This window comes from Lactuca serriola, chromosome 3 (genome assembly GCF_051521515.1).
Source record: "Lactuca serriola cultivar US96UC23 chromosome 3, Lser_US96UC23_V15, whole genome shotgun sequence".
NCBI lineage: Eukaryota > Viridiplantae > Streptophyta > Magnoliopsida > Asterales > Asteraceae > Lactuca > Lactuca serriola.
In genome coordinates this window covers 273,386,260-273,409,596 of record NC_136410.1, presented here as the reverse complement: position 1 = coordinate 273,409,596, position 23,337 = coordinate 273,386,260, and positions in this window count along the sequence as shown.

Genomic DNA, 23,337 nt, shown 5'->3' with positions numbered 1-23,337 from the left:
CCACAGATATCGCTTTTATCCCGAAGGTAAAAGGAACGGATAAACTTCGACTCATATGGCTTGTTCTACTACTTGTTGAATCATACACAAAGGCACGTTTTATAGCACCGAGTTACCAAATGCATTTTCGTGCAATCAATGTACTATCAACTCATAGTAACAACTCATATCTCTAGGTTTGAAGAATATAACATATTATCGTCTCATGATCACTCATGATAAAATCCATGAAGTGATTCCAATGAGCGCGGGTTGAATCCAATACTCATAACTTATGAGCACTCATGAGTGTTGTAGCCCTTTGTCCAACACCTTAGACCTCTACAATCCAACCCACGACAGTCTTAATTCATATCTACTTCCAACATATGACCGACTGTGGATGGTTTGAATAACTTAGCCATTCCGGAAGAATAACCCAGTTTATTCGGGAAGTCAAAACATGCAAAATGAAACACAATAATAATTGAATCCAATATGGTATCAACGCTTTGAACATAAATAAAACACCTTTTATTTATCACCATATGATTACACATTATTCATTGTATACTGTTTCAGCTATCAACTTTATTCTTGAATTTAAAACAATAGTTGTCCCATGCTCCAAGCATGTACACTATGTTTTCTAAACACTAGTCATGCCATACACCAAGTATGCATACTATGTTTGTCTATGACCTTTACTTTGTGAACTAGATCAATTGAACATAACTTCAATGATTCTCTTTTCACACTCCCAAATCCTTACCGCAAATGCAAGAATTCCAAATGCATGCCATTTACTGAAATCTGTTAGATTCTAAACTTATATGCATTGAACCTCTTGTAACGATTATGCACAAACTCACAAAGACTTGGCAACAATCATTACAGAGTATTCCAAAGGAGATCAACTCCTTGGAAACATCCTTCTTGCACTAAGTTTCCTTAATCTTACACAGATTGAAAATTCTAACTTTGAAACATTTCCAGATTCCATTTTGACTATCACTTCTGAACAAGAGTTGCCTCCTTAACGATTATGTCAATATTTCCGTTGTTACAAATTGGTATCAGAGCCTTGGTTTGAGGGATTCGGGTACACCTTCGGGCGTAACTGAACTCAAACCGAGGATTTGAGGAAAACTTTTAAAAACAAAGGCATAAAATTTTTATAAAGGATTTTGTGGTAAGCAAGAATGAAGCAGTGTGTACGATCAGCCAACGCCCAAACGGTAAAGATCCCCAAAATACCCTTACAATGTTGTGTAAAGAGATATGATATGATATGAATTGTTATGCATGCTAGAAGACTAGGTATTCATGATAGGACTAGAGTGGCCTGATTTGTGATGCCTTAGTCTAGGGAAGTCTGTTGCTATGAGATGCTTTGAGAGCGAGCAGGTAGTTAGTGCATAACAAGAGTTGAGTACTCACGATCCGGGGTTTGGGGAGGAGGACTTGGGATGAATGCTGATGCGGTGTGGTCGGTAGTATTAGGCCCGTACTACCGAAGACACCGGGTCAGTGGGCGACCCAAGTAAGAATCCTTGGGTATCAGAGACTGAGTAGGGTTCCGTTATCGAGTACGATTATGCTCGATAGAGTCTCTGATAGTTCTATGTTGTATTTCAGAGGCATCATGGTTGGACCACGCCACAGACCGAGTACGAGCAGTGTGAGTGACGAGGAGATTCGTCAGATGATTCATGAGGAGGTGGCTGCAGCGATCCGGGCTAAGATTCCGGAGATGTTTGGGTCTATTAAGACCACTTTGATGGAGACCTTTGATGAGCGGTACGCCGCGTTGACTGAGGCTGCAGCCGCTGCAGCTACCGCAACTGTGGCCGCTGCCAGACCACAGGGAGGTGACTCGTTGCTGTTTTGGGAGTTCAGCAACACGAAGCCACGTGAGTTTGACGGGACGCAGGATCCGATCGCTGCGATGAGGTGGATTGCTGATATCGAGGGATGCTTCTACACTTGTTCATGTCCGGAGCATCTGAGAGTACGGTTCGCCTTGAACCAGCTCCGTCTGGGAGCGAAGGATTGGTGGAACTTCATGACGGCGAACTTCACTTTGGCAGAGATTTCAGCTGTGACGTGGGAGAGGTTTACCTCTATGTTCAGAGACGAGTACCTTCCCCCGGTGGGGAGGGAACGGTTGGTTCAAGAGTTCTTAACCCTCAAGCAGGGTACTGATTTGGTTACGGTGATCACGCGGAAGTTTCATGAGAGGGCGATGTTCTGCCCCGAGCAGGTGTCCACAGAGCAGGCTCGGATGAGCCGGTATTTGGGTGTGTTGAGGAGGGATATCCGGGAGTTCGTGTCGAACTCCACATATCATACCTTTGCTGAGCTTCAGGCGAATGCCAGGAAGCGCGAGATCGAGTTGGAGACCCAGGCCAGGGAGGAGGCCGAGTCTCAACGGGTGGATCGGCGGCCGGCTCAGTCTCAGCCGGCAGCCAAGCGGACTAAGTCCGCCGATTCGAGGACGGGAGGTCCGAAGGGCCGCACTTGCGGAAAGTGCGGCAAGTGTCACGAGGGGACATGTCGATCAGGTGCTTGCTACAAGTGTGGCAAGGAGGGGCACATCGCTAGGGATTGCCCCAAGGGGTTTATGGTTTGCTTTCATTGCAACCAGACCGGCCATCAGAAGGCCGAGTGCCCTCAGCTTCATCAGGGATCTGCACCTGCTGCCAGGGCTACTGATACTCGACCAGTGAAGGCCGAGGCCCCGAGGGCTTGTGGGAGAGCCTTTCAGCGGACTGCGGAGGAGGTCCGCGCTGCGCCCGATGTTGTGGCAGGTATGCTTTATTTCATGTATTTATTTTGATGTTGAGATATTATGCTTATGATATGATATGCGTAGGTACTTTCCTTGTGAACTCTGTACCTTCTTTAGTGTTATTTGACTCGGGTGCGAATCGGTCTTTTGTATCTTTGGCCTTTAGTCAGCATATCAGTGTTAGTCGTGAGCCGTTGAGTCGGCCTCTGAGAGTTTCTATAGCTGACGAGAGAGTGATTTGTGCCACGGAGGTTCTCCGGGGATGTCTGTTAGAGATTTTTGGGGTTGAGTTTCCGATTGATCTGATTCCTATTGTGATGGGTGATGTCTGTGTCATTGTGGGCATGGACTGGTTGAGCCGATTCGACGCAGTCATCGACTGTGAGCGTCAGCTGGTGACTATACGAGACCCTAGTGGGGGAGTTCTTTCGGTGTACGACGAGGGTACACGTTCGGGATCAACTTTTTGTTCGGCCGCTAGGGAGAGGTAGTGTCTACAGCAGGGCTGTAAGGGTTTTGTGGCGTATGTGATGGATACGCGAGTGACTTCCAAGAGACCGAGTTCAGTTGAGGAGGTACCGGTGGTGCGTGAGTTTCCAGATGTCTTTCTTGAGGAATTGTCGGGTGTGCCTCCTGTGAGGCAACTGGAGTTTGGTATTGATTTGATTCCGGGGGTCGCGCCTATTGCTAAGGTGCCTTATCGCCTTGCACCTCCAGAGATGCAAGAGTTGTCCTCGCAGCTCCAGGAGTTGCTGGGGAAGTTATTTATTCGGCCGAGCAGCTCGCCGTGGGGAGCACCTATCTTGTTCGTCAAGAAGAAGGATGGTTCACACTGGATGTGCATTGACTACCGGGAGTTAAACAAGCTGACGGTCAAGAACCGTTACCTGTTACCGAGGATTGACGATTTATTCGATCAGTTGCAGGGAGCATCTTGGTTCTCCAAAATCGATTTGAGGTCGGGATATCATCAGGTGAGAGTGCGGGATGAGGACGTCCAGAAGACAACGTTTAGGACGCGATATGGGCATTATGAGTTTGTGGTGATGCCTTTTGGGCTCACCAATGCCCCGGCTGTGTTCATGGATCTCATGAACAGGGTATGCAGGCCGATGTTGGATCGGTCGGTGATTGTATTTATTGATGATATTCTGGTATATTCAAGGTCTAGAGAGCAGCATGAGGAGCATTTGAGGGAGGTCCAGTTTCTAGGACATCTTGTTAATCAGGAAGGGATATTGGTCGATCCGGCCAAGGTTGAGGCGGTGATGAGTTGGGAGGTGCCGAAGTCACCCTCTAAGATCAGGAGTTTCCTTGGGTTGGCAGGGTACTATCGTAGATTTATCAAGGATTTCTCCATGATCGCTGTGTCACTCACCAGATTGACCCAGAAGGGTGTTGCTTTCTCATGGGGTCCCGAGCAGCAGACCTCCTTTGAGACACTTCGCCAAAGGTTGTGCGAAGCCCCGGTATTAGCTCTCTCGGAAGGGATGGAGGATTCTGTAGTATACTGTGATGCATCGATTTTGGGGCTGGGTGCGGTGCTGATGCAGAGGGGGCATGTGATAGCATATGCATCGAGGCAGCTGAAGCCTCATGAGACGAGATATCCCACGCATGATCTAGAGTTGGGGGCAGTAGTGTTCGCCCTCAAGATTTAGCGTCACTACTTGTATGGGGTTCGGTGTACGATATACACGGACCATAAGAGTTTGAGGTACTTGATGGATCAACCCAACCTAAATATGTGGCAGAGGAGGTGGTTGGATGTGGTCAAGGATTATGATTGTGAGATCCGGTACCACCCAGGCAAGGCTAATGTGGTAGCCGATGCGTTGAGCCGCAGGGCGGAGAGCACTCCACTGCGGGATGTATGTTTGAGATTGACCGTGATAGCTCCGGTAATGGATGCCATTCGTAGGGCACAGGCCGAGGCTGTGCAACCGGAGATGCAGAAGAAGGAGCGGGTCGTTGGGTTGGTTTCGGAGTTCGTTACGGATGGACGAGGGCTTATGACTTTTCAGGGTCGGATTTGGGTACCATTTGTGGGCGGTACGCGTATTATTTTGATGGAAGAGGCTCATCGGTCGAAATTTTCGATCCATCCAGGGGCTACGAAGATGTATTTGGATTTGAGGAAAGAGTATTGGTGGCCCTGTATGAAGAGGGACGTCGCACGGTTTGTTGAGAGGTGCTTGACCTGCCGTAGGGTTAAGGCCGAGCACCAGAGAACGCATGGCAAGTTGCAGCCATTGGAGGTTCCCGAGTGGAAGTGGGAACAAATCACCATGGATTTCATCACCAAATTGCCGAGGACTGCCAGAGGAGTTGATGCAATTTGGGTGATTGTGGACAGGTTGACGAAGAGCGCTCACTTCCATGCCATCAGTGAGAGTTCTTCAGCGGAAAAGTTGGCAGAGGTGTATGTTAGGGAAGTGGTATCTCGGCATGGGGTGTCGATCTCGATTGTTTCGGACCGTGATGTGCGTTTCACTTCCAGATTCTGGAAGAAATTTCATGAGGACTTGGGTACTAAACTGCATTTTAGTACTGCATATCATCCCCGGACGGACGGTCAGAGTGAGCGCACGATTCAGACGCTTGAGGACATGCTCCGCGCATGTGTGTTGGACTTCGGGGGTAGTTGTGATACGAATTTATCCTTGGCAGAGTTTTCCTACAACAACAGCCATCATTCGAGAATTGGTATGCCACCCTTTGAGCTGTTGTATGGGAGGAGGTGTCGGACCCCCATTTGCTGGGGAGAGGTTGGGCAGAGAGTGATGGGCAGTACAGAGATCGTACTTCAGACGACAGAGCAGATTCAGCAGGTCAGACAGAGGTTATTGACCGCCTAGAGCCGACAGAAGAGTTATGCAAACAGACGCCGGTCCGAGCTTGAGTTTCAGGTCGGCGACTTCGTTCTCCTTAAGGTCTCTCCTTGGAAAGGAGTGATTCGATTCAGGAAGAGGGGCAAGTTGGGGCCCCGGTATATTGGACCAGTTCGTGTGATTGCAAGGGTAGGTCGGGTAGCCTATCGTTTGGAGTTCCCAGCAGAGTTGGGGCATACCCACGACACTTTTCATGTGTCGCAGTTGAGGAGGTGTATAGCCGATGAGTCGACAGTGGTTCCATTAGAGGATATTTAGGTGGATGCAAGCCTGAATTATGCTGAGAGACCAGTGGCCATCAGAGATCGGAAGATAAAGGTTCTGAGGAACAAGGAGGTACCTCCGGTGTTGGTTCAGTGGCAACACCGGAAGGGATCAGAGATGACTTGGGAGCCGGAGCGTGAGATGCGTGAACAGCATCCGGAGCTATTTTCAGAGCGAGACTTCGAGGGCGAAGTCTAGTTCTAGTGTGGGAGAGTTGTTTTCTAGGTATCTTTTATATTTCTAATTTTGATGTTTTGAGAGTGGACTCGACGAGTTGGAGCTCAGACTCGCCGAGTAGGGTCGCGATTCTGGACGCGAGTTCGCGTCTGGACTCGGCGAGTCCAAGGTGTGGACTCGGCGAGTCCACGCTGTTTAATGAAACCCTAATTGCTCGGGTTTTGGACCTATTTAAAGGGCCTTATGGCCGTCATTTGTGCTCACCAGTCCCTTGAGTGAAACCCTAATCGAGTGTGAGCGTTTGGAGCAAAGAAGGAGGCCATTATTGATCTTGGAAGTGTCATCTTGCAAGGGGAAGGGAGGATCAGCTAAGGGGAAAGCAAGAGGAGCCATTTCTGAGGGTTTGGAGTCCAGAGCTTCATTATTGTGGTAATATCTTCGAGCTATCCTCTTCTATGTTGATGTTTTCATTGATTTAGGGCTTATTGAGGCCTCATGTGGCTAGATCTAGTGCTCCCTTGGTCCCTTAAGCGTTTTAGACCATAGATCTGGACCCTTGGGGGTCCAGAGTGTCCCTTTGCCCAAGCTTTCTGTGAATCAATGGAGGTTTTGGATTGGAATCCTTATGCCTTGGGCCAAAATGCCATTTATGAGACATGGAGTGTATTGTGAACACCAAGATAAGGGCTTTATGTGATGAATCAGTCTAGGAAGGCCAGATCTATGAATTGTTGGAGCAGATCTGACCTTAGAAGCGAGTTTGAGTGATTGCATGGCATGGACTCGCCGAGTCCGATGAGCAGACTCGGCGAGTAGCTTGAAGATTGCCTTAGATCGTCCAGTGAGTGGTCCAGTCGAGTCGTGGGTTGTCTCAGTGAGTTAGGGCGTGTTAGAGAGGGTTGTCAGGTGGACTGAGTCGAACTGGGACTCGCCGAGTTGTTCTTGAGACTCGGCGAGTTGAGTCGGGGTGGCCCCGCGATTCTTCCTGGTGGAACTCGTCGAGTCAGGGGTTGTACTCGACGTGTCAAAAGGGAATCCTAGAGAGTTAGTGAAAACGTCCAGACTCGCCGAGTCGCCCTAGTGCACTCGCCGAGTCCAGTCAAAGTTGACCATTGACCGTTGACTAAGAGTTGGCTAGTGTTGACTTAAAAAGGGTAGTCAACCTCAGTGGTAAAAGTGTTAATAAGAGATGTATGATGATACAGGGAGACTGTAGCTCGGAGGATCGAGCACGAGTGATTTTGGGATTTGCTAGCTATCGATATTCACGAGGTGAGTCTTCTCTCTATACTGTACCCGGAAGGGTTTGACTGTGTGACCGGAAGATCGGATATGATATGAGAAATATGTGCTATATGTGATAAGTTAATTGTTATATGTGCTATGTATGATATGCTTAATGTGGGCCGGAAGGCATTATGTTATGGGCCGGAAGGCGAATATGTTATGGGTCGGAAGGCGTTGTAATGTGGACCGAAGGGTTGGTGTGGGTAGGACCGGAAGGTTTACCCAGCAGAGACGGAAGTCCCCTGAGACACATGGACCGGAAGGTCAGGGCCTGGAAAGGCGTATGTGCGTAAGTTGTATTTTGGGGAACTCACTAAGCATTTATGCTTACAGTTGTTGTGTATGTGTTTCAGGTACTAGCGAGGACCGTGGGAAGGCGCCGGCGTGATCTGTACACACTGATAGATGATTTATGATCTTGGGATTCATATGATTTGTATTATGACATGATACGTTGGATATCTATGCTTTGTTTTGGATGAAAATACATTTTTAGAAATGAAAAATTTGTTTAAAAATTTCCATTGTTACATGCCTACTCAGTGGACACGTGCTCAGGGCAGAACATCGCCCTCTCATGGAACATCATGGTAATCACCGTAACAGACTCAGTACCCTGATTGAGGATCAGAAACTCCTGGGCCAAAAGCTCCATCTCCACCTGGGGAACGTACTCATCTCGGAACATGGCAGTGAACCTCTCCCAGGTCACTGCCGCAAGCTCAGCAGGCGTAAAGTGCGCCGTCACAAACTTCCACCAGTCCTTCGCTCCCAAGCGAAGCTGGTTCAGCATGAACCGAACTCTCAAATGCTCAGGAGATGATCAAGTGAAGAAACAACCCTCTATGTCAGAAATCCATCTCATAGCCGCCACCGGGTCCTGGGTCCCATTAAACTCCGTCGGTTTTGTGTTGCTGAACTCTCGGAACAGCAACGCATCACCACCCTACGGCCTCGCGGCAGCAATAGCTGCGGTGGCTGCTGAAACAGCAGCCTCAGAAAGAGCGGCATAACGCTCGTCGAAAGTCTCAATCAACGTGGTCTTAATAGACCCGAACATCTCTGGTATCTCTGCCCTGATGGCCGCAGCCACCTCCTCATGGATGATCTGGCGGATCTCCTCATCACTGGCCCCACTGCTCTCAGGCATAAGACGTGTCCTCTCCATGATCTGCCTCTGAAATACAACATACGATAAATTAGAATCCATTCGAGCATACTCACACTCGACAACTCATTCCTCCTTAATCCTTGGTATTCCAAAGATTCCTACTTGGGTTGTACACCGCTTCGGTGCTTTCAGTAGTACGGGCCCAATACTACTGTCCACACCGTATCAGAATACACCCCAAGTCCTCCTCTTCGGATTCCAAATTCCAAGTACTCTATCATGCATAATTCACTCTCTAACAGATCTCTCATAAGCCCCTCGCTGCTACCTACTCACTCTCAAGCATCTCATAGCAGCTCACCTCTCCCTAGGCTAAGGCATCACAAATCAGGCCACTCTAGTCCTAATAGGAGTACCTAGCCTACTCTAGCATGAGAATACATCATATCAATATCAATATCACATAACATGAGGGTATTTTGGGAAATCGCCGTTCGGGCGTGGACTGATCGTACACACAACTCTGCTCTGCGTTCTTCCAAAATCTTTTACTCTTTTTGAAAATACTTCTGAAATCCTCAGTTTGAGTTCAAATACGCACGAAGGTGTACTCGAATCCCTCAAACCAAGGCTCTGATACCAACTTGTAACATCATAAATTTCAAAACAATTTTTCGCATTTTATAAAAACACAAATCATTTAACATTCATAAAAACATTAATGTTTGAAACTCAATCCATGCTATATAAAATTCCCAAGATCTGATAACATAAAATCTCGTGTGTGTGTACTGATCAAGCCAGCGCCTTCCCACGGTCATCACTCGTACCTGAAACAAATAACACCAACACTGTAAGCACAAAGCTTAGTGAGTTCCCTAAAATACCACACATAAAACATATTAGCCACTCGAGGCTATAACTCTGTGGGTCCGTGGACCCTACTCTGTGAACCCTCTGGTTCTAACTCTGTTAACCTTCTGGTTCCAGCTCTATAAACATGCACAACATAAATCACATAGTAATAATGTTGTACAACACGTAACATACATATAGCATACAAATACTCTGTCACATAACTCTGATTACCTACTCAAGGTACAATATAGTGAAAAGACTCACCTCGCGTATCTCGATAACTCGCAAATCCCGGAAACCACTCACGCTCGATTCCCCGAGCTATAATCCTCCTATAACACAATATATCTCTAATCAACATTTTCACAACTAAGGTTGACTACCCCTATCAAGTCAACGCTGGTCAACTCTGGTCAACGGTCAACTTTGACCGGACTCGGTGAGTGCACTAGAGTGACTCGGCGAGTGCACTAGAGTGACTCAGCGAGTCTATACGTGTTCACTGACTCCCTAGGATCCTCTCTTGACATGTCGAGTACTCCCCTGACTCGACGAGTTCCACCTGGCATGAATCGCAGGGCCACCACGACTCAACTCGCCGAGTCTGAAGAACAACTCGGCGAGTTCCATCTTGACTCGGTCCACTCGTCAACCCTCTCTGACTCTCCCTGACTCACTGAGTCAACCCCTTAACTCGGTAAGACCACTCGCTGAGTGGTCATGGACAATCTTTATGCTACTCACCGAGTATGTTCTTTGAACTCGACGAGTCTATGCCATGCATAAACTCAAACTCACTCCTGAGGTCAGATCCGTTCCAATAACTCATAGATCCAGTCCCTCCAAGCACATATATCACGTAAAGTTACAATCTTGGTGCTAATGCAAAGGTCCAAAGGCCTTATTTGATGATATGGTCTCTAGAATGCTATTCTAAGCTCATGGCCTCCATTAACACTTATAAAGCTTTAGGGAAAAGGGTCTCTGGATCTCTTTGGGTCCAGATCTAAAGCACCAACATGAGAAGAGGCCAATTACTCCATGGATCATTCCACAAAGAAACCCTAACTCTAAGATTTACACCAAGGACTGAGAAAGGAACGAATGGTTACCTCAAATGAAGTTTCTGAGCTCAGGAATCACTAGATTAGCACCTTCTTTGGTCTCCTCTTGCCTTGATCCTCTTCTATATGCAAAAACACCCACAAATAGTCAAGGATCTTCCTCTTCTCTCTCACAAAACGCTCTAAGACTCTTTAGGGTTCTCTCTAGGGTTGGTGGCCGCAAATGACGGCCATAACCCCTTTAAATAGGTCTCATACCCAGGAAATTAGGCTTTCATTAAACAGCATGGACTCGCCGAGTCCACCTTTTGGACTCGCCGAGTCTGGACGCGAACCCGTGCCCAAACCGCGATCATACTCGGCGAGTTTGAGCACCAACTAGCCGAGTCTCCTCACAAATCACCAAAAATTAGAAGAATAAATAATACCTGGGAATCCGGGCTGCTACAACAATGTTCTATGTATTCCTAAATTTCACAAACCACTATTATCCATTTGCCAATTCTGTAAGGATAATAATTGTTTATTTTGTGACAACCCGAAGTTTATTCCATCGCCGTAACCCATTTTGTCCATAAAAACTCGTCTTTTGTGAATTTTTCCGATGTTGTTTTGGGTTAAGTTATCTAAATTGATATTTAGATTTATATCACGTGAGTGTCCAAACCCCTTAGAAACTCATGAAAACATCCCAAATTATTAGTTAGAAAATTTTTAGTTTCAACCACATCAGGTTACGACAACTTAATCAGGTGCGACCAAAAGCCTCGTTTAACATCAGTATCGGGTAGAATTCCATCGTGTCTCAAACTCAACCCATATATAAAGTTGAGTGAGCCTCATTTGAATCCTTTTTCACTCTCTCTCTACTCTCTCTCCTAAAATCCAAGTTCTAGGTCCCAAAATCACTCAATTGAAGCACCAAAACGATAAGGTAACTAAACTAACTCATATGTTAGCATCCTTAGCCTTCAAATTCATGTTCAAACCATGAAATAGGACCATGTTCATGTGTTTACGGCCCTAGAACAGTCCTAGGCCGTAAACACACTTAAAATGGGTTTTGGAGCTCAAAAACCCTCCCAAATCACTTATGGAGCTTGGAAATGACTTAAGGGCTTATTTTAATGGACTAGGAACACCATAAACTCATCATTTAAGGGGTAAATTTGATTTTTGAGCCCAAGATCATGCTTGGACCGTAAACCCGCTTTCATGGGCAGTAAACTCCTTTTTAGGTGTTAAGATGCCCCTTAAACACCTCCTAAGCCTTGGAATAAAGTCTAGAAGCAACCACAAATGAGTTAGGAGCCTTAAACTTGATAAAAACTACCCCCTTAGGAGTTTACGGCCGTAAACTCCTAGTTTACTGCCGTAAACTCCTCAAATGGTCCATGTGTTTATTTAATCTCTTTCCAATGCCCTAGAACCAAACCTAGCATCATCCCTCAAATGTTATAAGGCCAATTAGCACCCTAGAACACCCCACCATGAGTTTACGGCCATAAACTCATGGGGAGTTGGTCATTATGGCCGTAAACTTCCTTAGGAGTTTACTCTTGAAGAGTAAACTACATGTCCAAGCCATACACGTCCGTAGATGTCACCCGGGTCACTCCAAACACTTGTAACGATGTGTTTTCGCGTCTCGAAGTGTTTATTCATATTTGATTAGTAGTCCAAAGCCTAATTAGATACAAATGTGTATCTTTTCATATTACATAGGAACCTCGCACGCGTTCAAACCCCGAACTGACGTTTAGCATTCAAACTGACACATTCTGCGACTGGTGAGTTCATACCACTACTCCCTTTTCCGTGTTTTTCAAATGTTTTCAGAGGGGGATACAAGCAAAAGTACAAGGAAATCTTGTACTCAAATTTATTATTTTAGTTCAAATGTTTATATTCTGTATGCTTTTAATATCAAAAATCGTATTAACCAATAGTTCGAATTGCAGAGTTAGCCTTCATACTAATAGTAGATTTCATTATAAAATGTTATAATCTATGTTTCATTCTATAATCTTACTAAAGATTCAAACTAATCATAAATTAGGATTTATACTAATAAGATACGCCCTCGAAAGTAACAAAATGAGGAAAGTAACAGAACGACGAAAGTAACAGAACGACTACGAAAGTACGCCTTTGGATGACACCAAGACTTCTGAAATACAGCTAGTGTATGCCTTGAGTGTCACCAGAGTTTCAGAAATAACTTAAAAGTACGCCTTTGGATATCGACAGAGTTTCGAAAACATACGCCTTTGGATGTCGACAGAGCTTCGGAAATAAGACTAAAGTATGACTTTGGAAGTCACCAGAACATTGAATATACAGCTAATGTATGTTTCTGAGTGTCTCCAAACATTTGAAAATACAGATAAGTAAAGTAGATATTCGACATTAGAGTGTAGGATAACCAGGATATCAGAATACCTAGCTAATACGACAAGTATGATAGATACTAGTACACAACATTCCGAACCAAGAAGTAACCACGACTATTAGGAAAATAAGGGTTTTTCCTGGGATAACGAACTGTTCCTAACCAAACTGTAGAATAAAGGAATACTAAACTTACTAATAAGAAAATATGGGATTTTCTTGGATAACAACCTTTTTCAGAAAACCAAATGAAACTTATACTTTTTCAAAAATAAACCGCTTATGAACTCACCAGCATTATGCTGATTTTCAAACTGCTTGTATTCTCAGGTCCACATTAGACAGGTACACGACGATCTTTTGGAGAAGACAGAGTGTATACAAGGCTCGTCTTAACTTTTTTTCATATGATATATATATATATATATATATATATATATATATATATATATATATATATATATATATATGTATAACTCTTGTAACACTTTGTTTTCAGACAGTGTAAATATTTCTATGTAATGTAATGTTTGTGTTTACTACGCTTACTATGTACATTGGTTCCGATACTACATGACGTCGTCCGCCCCGGAACGTTTCGGCCACCGGTTTCGGGGTGTGACATCTTTGAACATGACTCTTGTGGTTTTCGTGTTAAGAACATTGTTTCTCTTAAAAAATTTCATTTATTGGTAACTTAAACTTGCTACAAAGAACTCTTAGAATATTAGGAGAAGGATGTCCTAAGCGATCTTGCCAAGTATCAGGGGTTTACCGTTCGCCTAAGAGAGCAACCGGGTTGTGAGATGTGTTTGGATTAAATGACAGTTGATAAAGACCTCCGGAGCTACTTCCAGAAAGAAGAATCCCGCACGTCTGATTGTCCACGAAAACCACAAGAGTCAAGTTCAAAGAAACAATTATTTGATCTGTTTTGAGCATTTTTAACACTCCTAAGTGTACATGTAACCCTAGAAAAACCTTGGATCTATGCTTGACTAAGATACATGCAAATAATTATTTTCCATGGTTCTTATCCTATCTAGCATGGCATGGGGAACTTGAATCAAATAAAGCTAGTAGAATTACTTACCTGTTAGTTGTAGTTGATTGCTTGGAGTTTTAGAGCCTAGCACCAATAGTGTGGATGCCTCAAATGGAAATCACAAATCACCACAAACTTTGGAACCTTGAGAGAATAGTCACAACTATCTTGAAATCGGCCCTCTACGTTACTCACCACAACTAGTGTGATTTCAAGAACCAAAGCCTCCTTTATATAGTGTGGTGGATTAGGGTTACATCCATGTAAACCCTAATACCCATGTCTCTTCATTTCCATGAGATCCATGGGTTAAAGCTCCATGGAGTATCCATGGACTTTCCATGCCAGCCTAGCCCATTCCAAATAATCATTAGCCCACACTATATAATTATAAGAGCCTATATTTAATTAGTAATACATTTGATCTCTAAATTAATCAGATTAATTATAGATCAATACTAATTAAATAATATGGTCTTATATTAATATATTAGAACTTATAATATATTAATAAATCATATCTTATACTATTCTCAAAAGATTATCCATAAATTGTTCGGGTGAAATGCAACCCAAATGGACCATGTCGGGTCGGGTCAAGTACATACGAAATATAGTTATGGACTTAGACACTATATCCAACAGTCTCCCACTTGGATAAGTCTAATAACTATAGTTGCAAGTATGACTTCAGTAACCGATCAGCAATCGTAGCTCTTTAAACTATGTTGAACTAGAACGCGCCATTTTAGATAAGTGATCATATAATCCTTTGTTCTAGATATCAGCCGGACAAATACATGGAACATGGTCTAGCTTATTGTCCAACATTTGTTTCCTAATTTCCGATTTGTTGAATCACAAACAAAACTACATTTTATAACATCGAGTTACCAATACGGTTTCGTACGATCAATGCATAACCAACTCACAGGCGACAAGTCATATCTATAGGTTTTAAGACTTATATGATATTACCGTCACACGATCACTTGAGATAAATTCCATTAAGTGATTCCAGTGAGCATGGGTTGAGTCCAATGCTCAGAACTTATGAGCACTCATGATTGTTGTAGCCATGTCCAACATCTTAGACCACTGCAACCAATCATGACAGTCTTGACTCATACCTACTTCCGACATATGACCGACCGTGGAGGTTCGAATAATATGATGTACCAAACATAATTATTCTGGAAGTCAAAACATGCAAAAGAAATATAGTAAACAATTGACAAGTGATACCAACACTTTACTCATATATAACAGTTTTTATTTATCATCAAATGTCAATTACATTTTACAAATTTCAAGGTTATCTAACTACTAAAACTAATATCATCATTCAGCCCTATGCTCCGAGCATGCTGGAGATGCTTAGCTCAAGTCAGTCCCTTCGTGAGGGGATCTGCTGGGTTCTCATCCGATGATACCCTCTTTGCCACGAGGATTCCTTCTCTTATTCGTTGTCTGATGAAGTGATATTTTCTGTCAGTGTGTCTGGATCTTCCATGATCTTTTGGTTCCTTGGCTAAGGCAACCGCACTATTGTTGTCACAGAAAATCTCCATTGGCTCCATTATAGCTTGTACAACTCCAAGGTCTCCGATGAAGTTCTTTAGCCATATTGTCACAACTAGAAATTTTTGTGCCTTGTAACTACAACACTTATGTTAATTATGAATCAAAAACATGAAAGTATGTATGATGCTTACTCTATAACAACAAATTTTCAATCAAACACTTCATACAAGCACTGCAAATAGTCAACAAACAATTGGAAACCTTAGAAATCCTTGTTTAAGTCCATTATGGATTAGGATTTCCTTATTGAGCCCAATGGACCAATAAGCTTCCAATTGGACTATCTTGGGCTTAGAACTCTTGAATGGGCTCTAATTGGACCCACTTCCATTTATTTCAATATTTTGGGTAATATTGGGCCTAGAATGAAGTAAATTATTTAAATGAACCATATTGGGCCATAATTAACCTAATATAGCCCTAATAGGTCATAAAAATCACATTTATATTTATTTGGACCAAAAATCACTCAACATAACCATGAAAATTGGGCTTAAGCATTTAAGTCCCAAAACTCTCTTCTCTTTCCTCTAAATCTCAACCCAAGCCCAACCAAAGAAGGAAGAGTTGACTTGTGAGATTGCCACATCATTTATACATCACATACCTCCATGCATGGACCAACCTGCATCTAAGTTAGTCACCTCAACTCTCTCTCTTCTTCATCTTGATTCTCGGCCGAGAGCCTCCCAAACATACACACTTCATCCAATTTTGTTAAACAAACTCTCTCAAAGAACATCCTCACTTTTCTTCGTCAAATTTTCGAGAATCAAGAGCTTTTCAAAGAGACTTTACACAAAAATCATCATCCAAGGTAAGTTTATATTTAGATTTATGATCTAGATTCTTTGTTTTATCAAATATCTCATCTTAACTCATGCAAATTCATGATCTAACTCCCTACAATCATCTAAGTTCAAAAACTTCCTCAAAAAGTTGCTAGGGCCGAAATCTTCTCTCAAATCTTCATCAAAACCAAATCACAACCACAAGGTGAGTTTCATACCCCCTTCTTTTCGGTTTTTATGAGTTTTTATGCAGGAGAATACAAGTAAATGTGTAGATCTATGTGTAAATGTATGCTATGTGTGATTTGATGCATGTATGTGTGTGATATCATGTGTTTGTGATGAATATGTTATCCAAAAAGTGTGTAAAAACCGAGATCTAAAACATGGGGAAGGAAATAAACATAACTTAAACTATTTTACAATAATCAAGTCAAGAAAAATAGTTTATATGGTTATGATGAACATACTTGAACATAAAACTCATTTTTGGGCTTAAATTGTCAAAAATACAAAACTTGGGGTCCAAACCGACAAATTATAAATTCTGGAGGATCAAAAGGGTCCAAATAGTTTCTATGTTAATTTTTATGGACAACAACATTTTTGAGGGGCTTAAAATGTAAATTTTGGATTTAATGGGCTAAATTTGGGATTTTCGGCCCAATAACCTTCAAATTTGCGAGATTTCTAAGTTTGAGGGGCTGAAAATCAAATTTTCTGTAAAATAGGGGATTTGAAGTGTATAAAAACTATCCCAATGGTCAAAAATGCTTTTCAAATTCAAAAAGGATCAAAAATGTAAAAATTCTCTATTTTGGGCCAAAACTGTAAAAGTTGCGAAATTAGGGGTTTTAACTGAGAAAACATTATTTTGGAAGGACTAAAGCTGTTTACAAAACAAAATTGGGGTAACAATGTCTTTTCAACAAGTTTATGATACAAAAGTGTCAAAATAATGTTTTAAGGACTAAAATGAAATCCTTTTATATAAAGGACTAAAAGTGTTATTTTTATAAAAGAAAGGTTGTGAAAAGGTAAAAATCTTACTTTTAAACAAATTAATTCATTAAGATAAAATACAAGATCTACGAACTACTGACGAAACGTAAAAACAAATACACTCTCAATAACAAATATCGTTACAAAACGAATTGATTCGGTCTCGAATCAATAACAAAACAAAAAAATCAATAAACCAAAGTATTTCAATAAACACGCGATAACTATGAGGAGGCAATAAACAAACTTTGGGCTTGAAAGTTTCAAATCGTGCTTGTTGGGCCTGGCTAGCCCAATATCATGATCTTTGGGCCCGAAGGGAGTACGCTTACGTGTTAATGGGCCATCTATCACCCAATGCCATGTAAAAGGACTTCAATAGGTCTCATGTGTTATTGGGCCCTAATGGTCCATTAGTACTGCTAGTGTGGTCGAGAAGTCAAATGCGAGTTGGCCCAAGTGCTTTTTGCATTCCCGATAGCCTTGATTAACTTATGGAAATAAAGGGGGCTTCGTACCCTCCTTTCTCCTCGGTTGACCGGCTTATGAGAATTCGAGTAAATAGATTTGTGATGTTAAACAAGAGAAGTCAGGGTGGTTGGATTATGTGAGTAGTATGGACGATGCCTCAAGGATCGTTCGTAATTTGTAGTTATAAACTAGTCATTTTCATTAATGCGTGATTGTAACAACTCACAAACCTTAATTAATCTAATGTCACCTGGGTAATCAAAAACAATCCTCGTATCGGTATAACAATAAACAAGTCATGTAATTACGTATTGGGAAAACATCAGGTTTTTCCGGGAAGTTCAACATCTTCACCTATGTGATGTCAACAAATGTAACAACCCGAAGTTGTTCATCGCCGAAAACCCATTCTACCTGTATAACTCGCCGTATATAAATTCGTTCCGATGTTGTTTTTGGGATAAATTATTTAAACTTATATGTTATTATAATCTAATGAGTATCCAAACCCCTTAGGAACTCATGAAATTAGCCCAAAATGTTCATTTAAGAAATTTTAGAAACGTCCCCGCCGAGTTACGGAAACTTAATCGGGTGCGACCAAAAGCCCCGTTTAATGCCGGTATCGGGTAGAATTCCACCGTGTCCAAGTTTTGGGACCTATTTAAACGTGTTTAAACATTCATTTGAAGCTTTTTCTTCCTCTCTCTACTCTCTCTCTAACCTCTCTCCTAAATCCAAGTTTAAGGGTCCAAATCTCAAGTTTAAGGCTTCTAATCACCAAGGTACCTTCCCTAGCTTGTTATGTAACTTCTCTAACCTTCAAATTCGAGTTTAAACTATGGATTAGGACCATTATCATGTGTTTACGGCCCTAGAACAGTCCTAGGCCGTAAACTCATATAAATGGGGTTTTTGGAGCAACAAAACCCTTCCAAACCACAATTATACCTTAGATATGGCTAGATGACTTTATGGAATGAACTTAGAATGCCTTAAACCATGATTTAGAGACTTGTTCATGTGTTTACGGCCCTGGAGTATGCTTGGGCCGTAAACACATATAAAAGGGGTTTTTAAGCCCTTAAACCCTTCCAAAACATCAACAAGGCTTAGATATGAATTTTATAATAATGGTGTTTCCCTTAGAACATCATGAACATAATTTTTGAGGAGTAAATAGGAGTTTATGGCCAAGGCTCATGCTTGGGCTGTAAACCCCTCAAATATAGAGAGTAAACTCCTTTTAACATGTCAAAATGCCTTGAATCTCAACCAATAGCCTTGTGGTAAATCCTAGGACCATCTAAAAATAGTTTGGGGGTCTTAAACATATCAAAATGCAACATATAAGAGTTTACGGCCATAGCTCTACCCTTAGGCTGTAAACTCCCAAATATGTGTTAAATGATGCCCTAAAATCACCCCAAGGCTTGGAAAAATTATTAGAATCACATGTGATTATCCTAAGTGCCTTAAATCAATTATTCAAGACCATGGGAGAGTTTACGGCCGTAAACTCCAAGTTTACAGCCGTGAACTCCCTTAAACATGGTATAAGTTCCCTTAAAGTAATCCAAGGCATTTTAGAAGTCCGTTCCAACATTTCCCAAGTCCAATCAAGCCATTAGACACTCAAAATCACACCAACATGAGTTCACGGCCGTGAACTCATGTATGTATGTGTTTTATGGTTGTAAACTCCCTAAAATGTTTACTCTTGGGGAGTAAACTCAAATCCCAAGTCCCTAGTACCATTTCACGTCCGTAGACGCCACCCGGGTCCTTCCAAACACTCAAAATGGGGTGTTTCCGCAACTAGAAGTGTATGTCCTTAGCAAACAAATTAATCAAATCCTAATTAAATACAAATATGTATCATTTCATAATCCATAGGAATCTTGTGTGTTCGCGAACCCAGAACTGACGTTTAGGATCCAATCTGACGTGTTTCTCAACCGGTGAGTTCATACCCCTACCCTTTTTCATGTGTTTTTCAAATGGTTTTCAACGTTTTCAGGGGGTAATACAAGCAAAAGTACAAGGAATCTTGTACTTAAACGTATTTTCAGTTCAAATGTTTTATTTCATGTATGATTTTAATAATGAAAATTGTGATAACTAACGGTTCGAATTGCAGGTTAAACAGTTAGACTAAAGCCAGATTTCTTTAAAAAGTGTTTTGATCAATATTACTTTTTGTAAAAGAAATCATACTAATCATAACTAAGATTAATACTAAATGAATACGAATATAACTATTAGGTTAGTACGAATACGAATAGGAATACAAATATGAATATAACTAATAGGATAGAACGAATACGAATAGAAATAGGACTACGAATGCGAATTAACGCCTTTAGATGACACCAAGACTTCGAATATACAGCTAGTGTACCCCTTGAGTGTCACCAGAGTTTCGAATTAAATACGAAAATACGCCTCTGGACCTCTACTGAGTTTCGAATATATCCGCCTCAAAATGTCGACAAAGCTTCGATTATACAACTAATGTACTCTTTTGGAACTCAGCAGATCTTCAAAAATACTGTAATGTACGCTTCTGTGTGATTCCGAATATTCGAAAATACAACTAAGTTAGTAGATAATAGTCATTCGAATGTAGAATAACTAAGGGTTTAGAATACTTAACTAATACTATACACATGGTAGTTACTAGTACTTCGAAATCAAACCTATGAACCAACTCAACACATAGGAAAATATGGGATTTTCCTGGAATAACATAACAGCTAGTAACAAACTTAGAATCAAATAGACAACTCAACACATAGGAAAATATGGGATTTTCCTGGGTAGCACATCAACACATAAACGGATAAAGTAACAAACAAATAACTAAAACTATAAGGAAAATATGGGATTTTCCTGGGATAACATAACAGCTAGTAACGAACTTAGAATCAAATAGACAACTCAACACATAGGAAAATATGGGATTTTCCTGGGTAGCACATCAACACATAAACGGATAAAGTAACAAACAAATAACTAAAACTATAAGGAAAATATGGGATTTTAATGGGATAACATAACAGCTAGTAACAAACTTAGAATCAAATAGACAATTCAACACGTAGGAAAATATGGGATTTTCCTAGGATAGCATAACAACTCATATACGAATAAAGTAACAAACGAATAACTAAACTATTAGGAAAATATGGGATTTGGGATTTTCCTGGAATGACATAACAAACCGTTTTTGAATTTGTAACAAAAGATAACTAAATTGTTTTCATAAGAAAATATGGGATTTTCTTGAACAACAACTTTTTCAGAAAGCAAAGGAAACTCGTTCTTTTTAAAACTAAACCGCTTATGAACTCACCAGCTTTATGCTGATTTTCAAACCGCTTGTATTCTCAGGTCAGCGTTAGATAGGTACACCGCCACCTTTTGCAGAAGGTGGAGCATTCCGAAGACTCGTCTTTGCTTTTGTCCATATGATATATGTATATAACACTTGTATAACCTTTTTTTTTAAACAGATGTAAACAATATTATGTAATGTAATGTTTTGTGTTTACTGTTTTACTATGTGCATTGGATTTGATACTCAACGTGGAGTCAACCCCGTAAATGTTTCCGCCTTTGGTGTTCGGGGTGTGACAACAAAATTCAACAATTATACATGTTTTCAAAATCGACAAGCATATTTACGGATCCTCACACTTTTTATAAACAAATACCCTTTTCAGAAAATATCTGATTTTTTTGGGTTTTTCAAACTTCACAAAAATCATTTTTCCATAACATTACTTATGAACTCACCAACATTTCATATGTTGACGTTTTCTAAAATAACTTGTATTCTCAGGTACCAGGTAAGCCGAAGAATAAGTATCAAGTTATGTCATGGTGTTTTGCTTAGATTATTTATCGAACGGTTTATGTTATGAAAATTGTAATGTTTAAAACAATGTACTGAATGTAAACAATATCAGTTGTAATATTTCAATGCATGGTGATGAATGATGTTATGATTCACATATAATCATTGTGATGGTATTCAATTTAAGTCACAAGAGCCCTCAGACGTTTCCACCGTCCGGTTCGGGGGTGTGACACATATAGCCTCCTTTGCTGCCTCGCTTGCTGCTATATACTCTGATTCACAAGTGGAATTAGCCACTGTCTCCTGCTTGGAACTTTTCCAAGTGATTGCCCCTCTGTTTAGGGTAAAGACCCAGCTCGAATGAGAGCGGAAATTATCCCTGTCTGTTTGAAAGCTAGCATCACTATAACCTACAACTCTCAATTCATCACTCCCACCAAGGGTAAGGACCCAGTCCTTAGTCCTTCGTAGGTACTTGAGGATATTCTTTACAGCAGTCCAGTGTGCCTGGCCAGGGTTCCCCTGATACCTGCTAACCATGCTCAAAGCAAAGGCTACATCAGGTCGAGTACATGTCATAGCATACGCGATCGATCCTACAACTAAAGCATAAGGTATCCGACTCATTTCTGCTATCCCAGCCTCTGTACTAGGGCATTGTGTCTTACTCAATCTGGCATTACTCTGGATGGGTAACTCACCTTTCTTGGAGTTATGCATGTTGAATCTTTTCAACACTTTGTCCACATAGGTGCTTTCACTAAGTCCAATTAGTCTTTTACTCCTGTTTCTCAAAATCCTTATCCCTAGGATATATGCAGCTTCACCAAGGTCCTTCATAGTGAAACATTTCCCAAGCTAGGACTTTACTTCTTGCAGGGATGCGATGTCATTTCCTATGAGTAGTATGTCATCCACATACAATACCAAAAAGCTAACTATACTCCCACTAGCTTTGACAAATACACAAGATTCATCTTCACTCCTCGAAAAGCCAAATTCCTTGACTTTCTCATCAAAGCAAAGATTCCATCTGCGAGGTGCTTGCTTGAACCCATGAATGGATTTCTCAAGCTTACATACTCTATTAGGGTACTCTATATTGACAGGACCCTCTGGCTGACTCATGTAAACATCCTCAACCAACTTTCCATTAAGGAAAGCGGTTTTGACATCCATTTTCCATATTTCATAGTCATGAAATGCGGCTATGGCTAATAGAACCCTAATAGACTTAATCTTGGCCACTAGAGAAAAGGTCTCATCATAATCATCTCCCATAGTTTGAGGATAACCCTTTGCAACCAGTCGTGCCTTATAAGTGTGTACATTACCATCCATGTCGGTCTTCTTCTTGAAGATCCATTTTCACCCAACTATCTTACGATCAGGTACATTGTCAACCAAGTTCCAAACTTGATTGTCATACATGGACTGTATCTCACTGTCTATAGCCTCTTTCCATTTAGCAGCCTCATCCAGATTTACCAGTGTGTTATCACTGACAAGTGTCTCACCTTCTGCAGTAATATGAAAACCATAATAATGCTCAGGTGCATACCTAACTCTGGTGGAATGCCTCAGAGGTATCGATTCTTCAGTCGGCTCAACAAGAGTTTCCTCCTCAGGTTGAGGGCTAGGGTTTGAGGTTCCTTCACCACTTGACTCTTGAATTTCCTCAAGTTTAATTTTCCTCCAACTGTCTCCTTGGCTCATGAATTCTCTCTCTCGAAAGAATCCTCTTCTTGCTACAAAGACCACATTATCAC